Raw genomic sequence first — 12,500 nt, 5'->3', positions numbered from 1 at the left:
AGAGAGAAAAAAAGGGTATGGGAAAACATAACACCGAAGTCAACTTCATTCTTTAATCATAACACCTTTTTTCTCTCTCTCCATTTTTTTCCTTTAAACTTTTTCTATAGAAGATCATAGGCTCGAAACATCAAAGACTTTTCTATTCTTCCCTATTACCCCTGCTTGTTGTTCTCTCACCTGCCTTTGTCGTTTGTTTACTGTAAATTCGAACTATACATACATACATACATACATACATACAAACATACATACATACATATATACATGCATGCATGCATGCATGCATGCATACATACATACATCCATACATACATACATGCATGCATATATATATATGCTTATTTCGTTTTAATCTTTTATTTGTTTCAGTCATTTGACTGTGGCCATGCTGGAGCACCGCTTTTAGTTGAGCAAATCAACCCTAGGACTTATTCTTTGTAAGCCTAGTACTTATTTCATCAGTCCCTTTTGCCAAACCCCTAAGCCATGGAAATGTAGACACACCAGCATCAGTTGTCAAGTGATGTTGAGAGTACAAACACAGACACACAAACATATATACACACATACATACATACATACATATATATATATATATATATATATACGTTTCCGTCTACCAAATCTACTCACAAGGATTTAGTTGGCATGAGGCTATAGTAATAGACAGTTGCCCAAGGTGCCACACAGTAGGAATGAACCCAGAACCATGTGGTTGGTAAGCAAGCTAATTACCACACAGCCACTCCCGTGTCTATTATATAATATATATAATATATATAATGAGATTTTACAAGCTTCAAGCTATTATGTGATCAACATACATTGACTAAGGTAAATAGTCCAATATTATGGCATATAAGCCCTCAATGGAAAAAGTAGGGTTTAGACTGTTAATCTTAGTCAATGCACAATGATCTCATACAAGCTTTAAGCTTATAAAACATGACATTAGCCACAACATATATATCTGTTTTTTTTTTTTCTTGTTTCAGTCATTTGACTGTGGCCATGCTGGAGCACTGCCTTTAGTCGAGCAAATCGACCCCAGGACTTATTCTTTGTAAGCCCAGTACTTATTCTATTGGTCTCTTTTGCTGAGCCACTAAGTTACGGGGATGTAAACACATCAACATCGGTTGCCAAGTGATGGTGGGGGCACAATCACAAGCACACAAATACATACATATATATATGTTGTGATAATATATATATATATATATATATATATATCTATATATAACGGGAAGCTTTGTGAAATTAAACAAAATAAACCGGTGGAATACAAACAAACAATTGTATTAGTATGGTGCTCAGGAATATAAATAAAACAAGTCTTTTACGTTTTAAGCCTACGCTCTTCAACAGAAAGATACACAGAAAAGGAACATGGAGAGAAACAAGGAGAGAAAAAAAAATATGTATATATATATATTATATGATGGGCTTCTTCAAGTTTCTGTCTACCAAAATCACTCGCAATGTTTTGGTCAGCCAGAGGCTATAGTGCAACACACGTGCCCAAGGTGCCATTCAGTGGGACTGAACCTGGAACCATATGGTTGGGAAGCAAGCTTCTTACCACACAGCCATTCCTGCACCTGCAATACTTTATATATGTATATATATATATATCATCATCATCTTCATCATTTAATGTCCTTTGTCCATGCTGGCATGGGTTGGACAGTTTGACCAGGCTGGCACACTGGAAAGCTGCACCAAACTCCAGTCTGATTTGGCATGGTTTTGTATGGCTGGATGCCCTTCCTAATGCCAACCATGTATGTATATATGCATGTATGTATAATGAGTGCTTTTCAGGCTACCGGCACGGGTGCCATTTATGTGACCCCAATATCTGCCATGACTGCGATTTTGCTCAGCTTTACGGGTTTTATCAATATTACTATTTGATCTTCCTGCAAGATTTATCCCTACATTTTCTTCCTAATTCTCATACGTAGTAGGTGCAGGAGTGGCTGTGTGGTAAGTAGCTTGCTTACCAACCACATGGTTCCAAGTTCAGTATCACTGTGTAGCACCTTGGGTAAGTGTCTTCCACTACAGCCTCAGGCTGACCAAAGCCTTGTGAGTGGATTTGGCAGATGGAAACTGAAAGAAGCCCATCGTATATATGTATATATATGTGTGTGTGTGTGTGTGTGTGTGTGTGTGTGTTTGTGTGTCTGTGTTTGTCCCCCCAACATCGCTTGACAGCCGATGCTGGTGTATTTGCTTCCCTGTAACTTAGAGTTTGGCAAAAGAGACCGATAGAATAAGCTTTAAGCTGATATGCATGGGCAACTGCTCGTCTTCCATAAACAACCTTGCCTGGACTTGTGCCTCACAGGGGAACTTTCTAGGTGCAATCCCATGGTCATTCATGACCAAAGGGGATCTTTACCCTTACACAAGATTAATAAAGTCTGAAGAATTTTACTAAATTCTTCACTATTTCCAAAATTAATTAACAAAAAAAAAACCAAAAAAAAAAAAGAAGCTGCTGTTTATTTCTAAGAAATTTCATAATAAAAGGGTTTATTAGAAGTCAGGAATGATAAAGTGTTTTGGGGAGAAAGAGAGAGAGAGAGAGAGAGAGAGAGGGAAAACATTTAGCAGGTTGTGTGTTTCAACAGGGGTTATAAATAACAACACCACATACACATGCACACACACTAACCTGGAAGCAAGCAAGGAAAGAAAATAACAAGCACAACAACAGCAAGAGCCCCTACTACTACCACCCCACCCACACCCCCACCACTACTACTACTACTGATACAAGAAGTAAAGCACATACAACATCATACATCACAGTCTACATTACAAATAGTTTTAATATTTATTTTTTTTTTACTTTTTTTTTTTTTTTTAAAGAAAATTTCAATTAAAGAAGAAATATAATTGTGTTATTCACCTGGGATTTGTTCTGTGAATCATGTGAAGAAGAATTCGGCAGGAAAAGAGAGAAAGAAAAAAAAAGAAGAGAAATGGAGATAAGAACGAATTCAAGTAAAGAGAAAAAAAAATAATAAACATGAAAATACAAAGGGGACAGATAGGGAAAGGGGGAGAGATGGAGAGAGAGAGAGATTGAGAGAAAGAGATGAAGAGAGAGATGGCTAGAAATAGATAGGAGCTCGAGGAAACTATATTAGGGACAATGATATATATGTATGTATATATATATATTATAGATATATAATATATATATATACATATATATGTATGCATGTTTATAAAATATAATATTATAAATAATTACATATATATATATATATATATATATATATATATATATAATACATATATATATAAACGAGAGAGAGAGAGAGAGAGAGAGAAAACAGGTGGGAAGAGTGATGCAAAGAATTTGATTGAATTAGCCACTCTTGCAAAAGATATTTCAAAGTTAAAAAAAAAAAAAAAAACAATTAACAAAAACACTGTAAAAATTTTTGTAAGATTCTTAACCTCATCTTTCGGCATTTGGATAATGTTTTAAAATTAAAGACAACAACGACAAGAACAATAGCAAGCATAAGAAGAGAAAGGAAAAAATGGTAATTTAATACAGGAGATATCGATTACAGTTGATAAGCGCCAGATCTAATTTCTTTGAGAAAGAAAACTGAAGTCAATTAGAAATTACATTCCCTCGTTTTTTTTTTGTGTTATATTAATGGTACTTTACTATGGAGTCTGTAGTAGAATGAAATGAAGTACAGTGCAGGAATGGTAGAGTTAATTTTGGATAGAATTCTTATTAATTTTGAGAATGGGGAATTAGAAGATTTAGCAAAACAACGAATGAGATTCAGTACAGTTTTTTAGTTAGAAAACTTTGTGCTTTGGTACATAAATTGTACTGATGTCAGCTTTGTGGTTTTTAAATTTGTATTTCTGAGGAAAATAAAAATAAAGGAAGAGAGGACAATCCTCATTGACTATAACCACCTGACTTCCAACATGAAATGTGAGGCCTGGTGCCATTGGTAATAAAATGGTCTATCTATCTATCTACCTATCTATCTATATATATATATATCTATCTATCTATGTATATCTATCTATCTATCTATCTATCTATCTATCTATCTATCTATCTATCTATCTATCTATCTATCTATATATATATATCTATCTATCTATCTATCTATCTATCTATCTATCTATCTACACACACACACACACAGATAGACACATACACATACATATGTATGTACATATATATCACTTAAAAAGCACAACCTTTGCAAGCATAGAAAACAGATATTAAATGATAATGATGATGATGATGACGATGATATATGTATGTATGTGGGTATTATATATATATATATATATATGTATATACATACATACATATATAGTTAATCCAAACATGAAAGCACAAAAAAAACATAACAACGCGAGGACGTGGAACAAATATAGTATTATTGGACGCTCAGGAAAGAAGGAAAGAAGGAGGGTTTAACGTTTCGAGCGGAGCTCTTCGTCGGAAACATAGGAAAAGGAAAGATCCAGAGGAGGGAAGACAGAGGAAAAAAATCGCCAACGGTACACACACGGTCATTTACACACATGTGTCTAAACAAATATAGGCATCAACTACCATACAACATAAATCGTTGATTTATTCGGATTATCTCCACCTCTAGCTGATGTATCACAGTTACCAAATAACATTTAAGACCAGGGGAATAGAAAATCTCAAGAGTCAAGAATTCAAGAATTCACATGCCGTTAATTTAAAAGAACAGGTATACTGTTTGATAAAACGAGGACAATTGTGGACATGTATTTCTAGCTCCATCATTGTCAACGGTATGACAATTGTCCAAGTGTGTCACCAGTGGCAAAGGAACTTAAAACTTATACAGAAAGGAGAAGACTTTTATGTCAAAAAATAATTTGCAAGTTTTAAATACACATAAGCTAAAGCATATAATTCAATCTAGTTTTCAGCATGTGTTTGAACGAGCTCAATGATATATGTGATGCTATATGTATCCCATATTTAAAAGGCACTCTAGCATGGCTGCAGTCAAATGATTGACACAAATAAAATATATATATACAAGGAGTTACCCAAAAGAAACCGAAATTATGCAATATTATTTTATTCACTTAATTTTATTGCCTTCAAAGAATTCTCCATTTGAAGCAAATACATCAGTCCAGATGCATTTTCCACAGTTGGAATTATTGTCTTTTAAAGCTTCCATTCATTTAAATTCCATAGCACCGGCTTTCATCACCAGTGATGACCTTTGAAAAAAATGGTGCAAATCAACTTAAAATTGTTCTTTCAGCTCACAACACGCATTCAATCATGACTGTTTTTGACCATCTGTGAGTTAACAAGACACAAATTGTGTTGCAACTTATTTCATTTGCAATTCCTTGCTGAAAATTCGTTGGCAGGAGCTCCAGGATACAGCAGTCATTATCTGTTCTTTATGCCCACAAGGGGCCCAACATAGAGGGGACAAACAAGGACAGACAACGGTTAAGATGATTATATCGACTCAGTGCGAACTGGTTTAATTATCGACCCCGAAAGGATGAAAGCGCAAAGTCGACCTGGCGGAATTTGAACTCAGACACAACGACAGACCAATAGCTAAGCCATTTCCTGGTGTGCTAACGTTTCTGCCAGCAGTCATATCAACCAGTTTGTCAATTTTTCGGTGAAAATCCTCCGAGAACAGTTTAGGAAATTTCAAGATGTTTTCATTTATTTGGCGGGGTCGCGGATGCCCTGAACGAAGTTGGCCTTCAAGTGATAAGTGACCATTCCTAAAGCATGAAAACCACTCGAAAATTGGTGTTTTTCTCATGGCAGCAGCCTTGTAAGCTATTAGAAGCATGACAGCTGTTTCAGCCACCGTTTTCTCCAGTAGAAAACAAAATTTCATGGAAACACACTGTTCCTTCATTCTAGCCAGCGCAAAAATTGGCAAACAGTGGAGAAGTACTGCAAAGCAAAGACGCATTACATGGCAGTATGATGTCAATGGAAAATGCCAGTCGGCAGACTGATGCCTGAGGGTCACATCAAGTGGCTTCTAGCAGCAGAAGCCAAAACTACAACAGGCTTCTCCTACAGAGAACATTTCCGGTTACTTTTGGGTACTCCACGTATATTTTTTGTGTGTGTGTATGTTTACACACACACACACACATACACACGCACACACCACACACACACACACACACATTTGTATGAATATATCTGTGTGTGTGTGTGTGTGTGTGTGTTGTGTTACGTTTAATGCTCTTTTTATCTCATTTTTGCCTCTGTGTATTTTCAACTTTTATTTAAAACTGCCACCAGAAATTAATTTGTGATTAACGGTTGACTAGTTTGGTTCCACCTAATTAGTCTGTCATTGAATTGCTGAACTTACTTCCTTTGCTTTGTCCAAGTCTCTGAGCCATCACTTCCATCACCATCACACCTGTCCTAACATCCCAATTATCATTCTTCACTCTACCATTCTATGAAAGTAATTTAATTTCATTATTACCATCTAACTTACATTGTTTAATGCTTTTTGTTTTACCTAGGTGGCATTTAGATTAATTAATAATTAAAAAAATATACAAATATTGGTAAACAAACAAGAACTTTGCTGCCATCTCCAATCGTTTATTAATTGTTAGTATTGTAAACATTTTGCACACACACACACACACACACACACTAAATATTATTATCTGTCACCAGATGGAGTACTTCTTTGTTGATCTTACCATTATGAAATAGTACACCATATATATATATATATATATATATAAATGTAATATGTAAAAATTATTCGGTAGCCATGATAAAACTCCGAGTTTTGGATGTCAGGGTGGAAATCCACACCGCCATCTCTTCACCCGGCATCTGAAACTCGGAGTTTTATCATGGCTACCAAATAATTGTCACATATTACATTTGTAGATAAATTCCTCTATTTACGTAATATTGAGGTCTCTTTCATTCTTTTGTTGTCTTACCATTTTTATCAATATATACATATATATATATATATATATATATATTATATATATATACGCACATGCATAGAATATATGTGTATACCCTTGTTTTGTTATCATGTGATGGTTGTAGATGAAGACCAGTGTTTTACAAGTGATGGTGTTCCTTTTCAGTCTTCCATGAAGGCTGGTTACCAAAAATTGTCCACTTGGCACCGTGCATTTGTCACATATTTGCCTCCCTCTGATCAGGAGAAGAGTGGCCCATTTGGTTCATTTCAAGTTCAAGAGTGAATCAAGGCCATGGGGGAGGGTTAGATAATACCTTGCTTGGAATCTGATGAGGGTTGTTGACTGGAAGAGCATTCAGCTTCAGTGTATCAGCCTCGGCAAATTCTCTCCGTCCCATGCAAGCATGGAAAAGCTGATAATAATGATGCTGATGTATATATATATATATATGTATGTATGTATGTATGTATGTATGTATGTATGTATGTATGTATGTATGTATGTATGTATGTAGTGTGTGTGTGTGTGTGTGTGTGTGTGTGTGTATGTATGTATGTATGTATGTAATCTTTTCTACTCAAGGCACAAGGCCCGAAATTTTTGGTGGGGGAGCCAGTCAATAAGATCGACCCCAGTATGCAACTGGTACTTAATTTATCGACCCCAAAAGAATGAAAGGCAAAATTCACCTCAGCGGAATTTGAGCTCAGAACATAGAGACAGACGAAATACCTATTCCTTTACTACCCAGAAGGGGCTAAACACAGAGGGGATGAACAAGGACAGACAAATGGATTAAGTCGATTATATCGCCCCCAGTGCGTAACTTGTACTATAATCGGCCGAAAGGTGAAAGGCAAAGTCACTCGGCGGAATTTGAACTCAGAACATAGTGCAGATGGAATACCGCTAAGCATTGCCTGGCATGCTAACGTTTCTGCCAGCTCGCCCTTAATGTATGTATATATATGCTGCAAGATTAAATGGTAACTTCTTTTCGTTTTCTTTTACTTGCTTCAGCCATTTGACTTGCGGCCATGATGGAGCACCGCCTTTAGTCGAGCATCGACCCCGGGACTTATTCTTGTAAGCCCAGTCTTATTCTATTTGGTCTCTTTTGCGACCACTAAGTGACGGGGACGTAAAACACACCAGCATCGGTGGTCAGCAATGCTAGGGGGACAAAACACAGACTACAAACACGCCACACACACACACATATTTATCATCATCATATCATTATATTAACGTCCGCTTTCCATGCTAGCATGGGTTGGACGGTTCAACGGGGTCTGGGGAGCCCGAAAGCTGCACAGTCCAGTCAGATTGGAGTGTTTTACAGCTGGATGCCCTTCCTAACGCCACACTCCGAGGTGTAATGGGTGTGATTTATGTACCACCGACACAGGTGCCAGACGAGGCTGGCAAACGGCACGCTCGGATGGTGTTTTTATGTGCCACCGACACAGGTGCCAGACGAGGCTGGCAGACGGCACGCTCGGATGGTGTTTTTATGTGCCACCGACACAGTGCCAGATGAGGCTGGCAAACGGCCACGATCGGATGGTGTTTGTTAGTGCCCACAGCCGGAGGCCAGTCGATGCGGTACTGGCTACGGCCACGTTCGGATGTTTTCTTGTGTGCCACGTGCCACGGAACTGTACCACAAGATACAAAATTCATGAGGTCATATTTTGATTTGTTTTGTTTTCATTGCCTCAAACAGGTCTTCACAAGTGACAAGAAGGAAGGTATGCACAGGTGGACTGATACGTCCCAGGTAGGGGCCACAGGTTATGGCCTGACTAGTCTGCAGGGTTTCGGATGGTTTTATGTCCACCAGACACAGGTGCAGATGAGGCTGGCGACGCCCACGATCGGATGGTGTTTGTTACGTGCCCACAGCACAGAGGCCAGTCGGTGGTACGGGCTACGGCCACGTTCGGATGGTTTTCTGGTGTGCCACCGGCATGGTACACAAAGATACAATTATTAATGTTCATTATTTGATTTGTTTTGATTGATTTGATTTGATTTGTTTTGATGTTCATTTGATTCACTTGCCTCAACAGGCCTTCACAAGTATCACAAGAGGAAGGTATGCACAGGTGTGACTGATACGTCCCAGGTAGGGGCCATGGGATATGGCCTGACTAGTCTTGCGGGTATTCGGATGGTGGTTTTTATGTGCACCGACACAGGGCTAGATGAGGCTGGAGAACGGCCACGATCGGATGGTGTTTGTGATTGCCCACAGCACGATGGCCAGTCGATGCGGTACTGACTACGGCCATGTTCGGATGGAATTCTGGTGCCACAGGCATGGTTACCACAAAGATACAAAATATATACGACAGGCTTCTTTCAGTTTCCGTCTACCAAATCCACTCACAAGGCATTGGTCGACCCAGGGCTATAGCAGAAGACACTTGCCCCAAGAGCCACCACGTGGACGAACCAGAGTCATGTGGTGGTTAGCAAGCTACTTACCACACAGCCACTCCTGCGCCCTAAGCGTTTTAATTAATTTTTCTTTAAAATAATTATCCCAACCAGGCTTCCAGAACAATCTACTCTAAACTGATTGTTTTTCTTTTCTTTGTTGTTATAAACTTCAGAAAGTTGTATTTAATTAACTTACATTTATTGGAAACACTAACTTTGGAACAATGATTCCAAATGACAAATTATATGTTGAATGATAAAAGCTAAAGATCATTACAATAAAACTACAAAAACAAAATATTCTTCTCTTGTCTCTAATAAATAACAAAATTAATTGAGAAATACCGTTGCTATAAATATAATCTTTTAACCCTGGTTGGTTTATGATATATATATATATATATATATATATATATATGTTATTTAGCCCCAGGAAACACCGTCTCCAGCTGGCTATACGACACACAATCTGTGTCATTATATTTTCGAACAGGGGAGTTTAGCAGTGCCATCTCCAGTTCAAATTCTGCCAAGGTTGACTTTGCCTTTCATCTTTTTGGGGGTGGGGTGGGGGGGTCGATAAAATAAGTACCAGTTGAGTACTGAGGTCTAGGTAATCGATTTGCCCCTTCCTCCAAAATTTCAAGTCTTGTGCCTATAGTAGAAAGGATTATTATTATTATTGTTAGCCAGATCAGACTGGAGCCTGGTGCAGCCCCTGGCTTCCCAGACCCCGGTCGAACCATCCAACCCGTACAAGTGCGGAAAACGGACGTTAAACGATGATGATGATGATGATGATGATGATGATGATGTGACAGGCTGGCAGAGTTGTTAACATGCCTGGGAAAATGCTTAGTGGTATTTTGCCCATTTCTATGTTCTGAGTTCAAATTCCACTGAGGCCGAATTTGGCTTTTATCCATTCAGGGTCAATGAAATAAGTACCAGTTATTCCCTGAGGTTGATGTAATCGACTTGCTCCTACCCCTAAAATTTTTAGTCTTGTGCCTATAGTAGAAAGGATTATTATTGTTGTTGTTCTTCTTGTTCTTCTTTTACTTCTTATTATTATTATTGCCACCTATGGACACATGTATTTAGGGAGCTCAGCTGAGAAAGTGACTTTTACCAAGATTATTTTATGGTTAAATAAATTATTTTTGATTCTTTTTGCTCACAGAGGCAGAGAAGAAAGTTTGTCCTTAGACATTTTTATTGGGTGCATATAGGTCTGCAACTGTCAATTTTCTATTGTTTATTCATCGTTCAATATGGCCACATCTGTTTTACGCCCGCCCATTTAAGTTATGCAAATGCATAAATAGAATTTTTAAAAGAAGCAAAAAAGGAAAATGACGAATAAAAAAAATACAGTAATAAAAACTAAGTATTTTATAGTTTGAAAGAAAGAAAGGAAAAAGTAACACAATCTCAAAACTTAAAACGTCATTAATGTAAACATTGCTACCACCATCACCACCACCACCAACAACAACAGCAACAACAACAACAACAACAGCAGCAACTCCTCTTTTGCTCATTTTGGGCCAAAAGGACATATTATACATTTCTCATTTCCGGGAGAAAGATAATGTATGTGTGGCAGTGGTATGTCACAAAGGAGAATGCTTCTTTGCCTGAGAAATCCCCTTGAAGAAGAAAAGAAGTAAAGAATAAAGTAACGTATATACATGTTTTGCAAAAGAACAGAAACAGTTCCCATATGCTTTCCACAGAGAAGTTCATGAGAACACTTGTTAATGTGAAGGAAGATATATGCAGGCAGTGCAGATTTGTGTACTGAAAATTTGATTGGGAATTCTAGTTTTGTCAAATGCCTTGCACAACCAGCTGATTGGTCTAGTAAGATATCAGGTGAAACATGAAGTTCTGAAGTTCAAGTCTACCACACACATACTTACATGTGTGTGTGTGTGTGTGAAAGGTTTGAAAATGCGAAGATCTTTTAGAGACGTTTATTGACTTGACCGGTTTCACTTTTTTAGAAAAAGATTATCAAAAGTAAAATGTAAAGCTTTGTATAAGCTTTGTTGTGTTAAAGAATGATTATCACAAAAGTATTAACATACAGTTATACAGTCTTTGATAATGATAAGAAAATGTTAAAAACAGTTTACATGAGAGTGTATATATATATACATTTAAGAAATTAGAATGTATAAGCAAGAAGCACATACTGGATTCGCCTCATACTTATATGTTTAATCTAGGCATACCTGTTGACGAAGACTTTGCCTAGCAATTTATTATATTTGCTAAAAAAAGTCTGAAACCATGGTCCAAGAAATAGGTGGTAAATGTTTTTATTTTTCATTCCCTTCGAGAATTTATCCCTAATCAGTAGTTTGAACTTTAGCTGTTCCTTCTAGCCTAAGGGAGTCCTATGATGGATGCCTCTTAATGTGTTTAAATGTACACTGTATTTTATATACATATATATATGTAAGTAGGTGAATGAATTATCCTATGTTTATCGTCAGCATGGAAAATTCGTTTAACTGAAACCTGGGTAGCAAATTCACGTCAGGAAACACGGTTGAAGTGACCTGTCAAGGGTAGAAACTCCGGGTTCTTGTGTAGAAATTTGTGTGTTGTATATGAATAAATGAAAGAATGGAGTCCGAACGAAGATGTTAACATCTTCGTTCGACTCCATTCTTTCATTTATTCATATATATATATATATATATATATGTATATACTATCATCATCATCCTCATTGTTTAACATCTGCGTTCTATGCTAACATTGACTGGACGGCTTGACATGGAGCTGACTAGCAGTGAGCTGTCTAGACTCCAGCTCTCTGTTGAGGCATGGTTTCTGTGACTGGATGCCCTTCAGTAATAACAGAACATAAGGGTAGAAGTAGACAGGCTTTATAGTGGATTATAACATGTGCATCTGCACTCTACATCAGCTTTAAGTTGCCAGATTCACATTCATATAGCATTATGTAACTGCCAAGGTCGACTTTGCTTTTCATCTTTTCAGGGTTGATAAAATAAATACCAGTGAGA

The 12,500-nt window shown here is 37.4% G+C and overlaps 1 protein-coding gene across 1 annotated transcript in view; it reads right to left on the bottom strand.

Moving 5' to 3' along the window:
• Positions 1-12,500, bottom strand: part of LOC115220519 (sodium/potassium/calcium exchanger Nckx30C) — a 77,548-nt gene that overhangs the window by 34,993 nt on the left and 30,055 nt on the right. The window contains exon 2 of the mRNA XM_029790658.2: positions 2,924-2,935. The gene's annotated coding sequence lies outside the window, so the exon portion shown is untranslated. The remainder of the gene's footprint in view (positions 1-2,923; positions 2,936-12,500) is intronic.

The sequence above is a fragment of the Octopus sinensis genome, linkage group LG16, assembly GCF_006345805.1.
Source record: "Octopus sinensis linkage group LG16, ASM634580v1, whole genome shotgun sequence".
Lineage (NCBI taxonomy): Eukaryota > Metazoa > Mollusca > Cephalopoda > Octopoda > Octopodidae > Octopus > Octopus sinensis.
The sequence above is the reverse complement of the archived record's forward strand: the minus strand, read 5'-3'. Positions and strand labels throughout refer to the sequence as shown.